We start from the raw sequence: 1,113 nt of genomic DNA on the forward strand, positions 1-1,113 counted from the left end.
ACCAGTTATCCTCAGGCTACTCAGCCGCCTGAGCTGGAAGGCGAGGATGAAGAGCAGAATATACCCCCTTAATCCAGGAGAAAATAGTTAGTGATCTCCTATGCCATCTGGACACTCACAAATCTACAGGACCAGATGGGATCCATCCAACAGTACTGAGGGAACTGGCAGAAGTGCTTGCCAAGCCACTCTCCATCCTGGTCAACAGGGGAGGTCCCAGAGGACTGGAGGCTTGCCAATGTGATGTCCATTTACAAGAAGGGTCAGAGGGAGGATCTGGGGAACTACAGGCCTGTCAGCCTGACCTCAGTACCAGGGAAGATTATGGAACAGCCTGTCTTGAGAGCACTCACGTGTCAAGTCCAGGACAAGCAGGTGATCAAGCCCAGCCAGCGTGTGTTTACAAAAAGCAGGTCCTGCTTGACCAACCTGATCTTCTACGACCAGGTGACACGCTTAGTGGATGAGGGAAAGGTTGTGGATGTTGTCTATATGGACTTCAGTAAGGCCTTTGTCTCTCATGGCATACTCCTTGAGAAGCTGGCGGCTCATGGCTTAGACAAGTATACTCTTCACTGCGTGAAAAACTGGCTGGATGGACAAGCCCAGAGGGTTGTGGTGAATGGGGTGAAATCCAGTTGGCGGCCAGTCACAAGTGGTGTTCCCCAGGGCTTGGTGTTGGGCCCAGTTCTGTTTAATATCTTTATCAATGATTTGGATGAGGGGATCAAGTGTACCCTCGGCAAGTTTGCAGACAACACCAAGTTGGGAGGCAGGGTCGATCTGCTTGAAGGGAGGATGGCTCTACAAAGAGATCTGGACAGGCTGGATTGATGGGCTGATGCCGATTATATGAAGTTCAACAAGGCCAAGTGCCGGGTCCTACACTTTGGTCACAGCAATCCCATGCAGCGCCACAGGCTTAGGGAAGAGTGGCTGGAAAGCTGCCTGGTGGAAAAGGACCTGGGGGTATTGGTTGACAGCTGGCTGAATATGAGCCAGCAGTGTGCCCAGGTGGCCAAGAAGGCCAACAGCATCCTGGCCTGCATCAGAAATAGTGTGGCCAGCAGGAGCAGGGAGGTGATTGTTCCCCTGTACTCGGCACTGGTGAGA

The sequence above is a fragment of the Haliaeetus leucocephalus genome, unplaced genomic scaffold (assembly GCF_000737465.1).
Source record: "Haliaeetus leucocephalus isolate CR32 unplaced genomic scaffold, Haliaeetus_leucocephalus-4.0 Scaffold722, whole genome shotgun sequence".
Lineage (NCBI taxonomy): Eukaryota > Metazoa > Chordata > Aves > Accipitriformes > Accipitridae > Haliaeetus > Haliaeetus leucocephalus.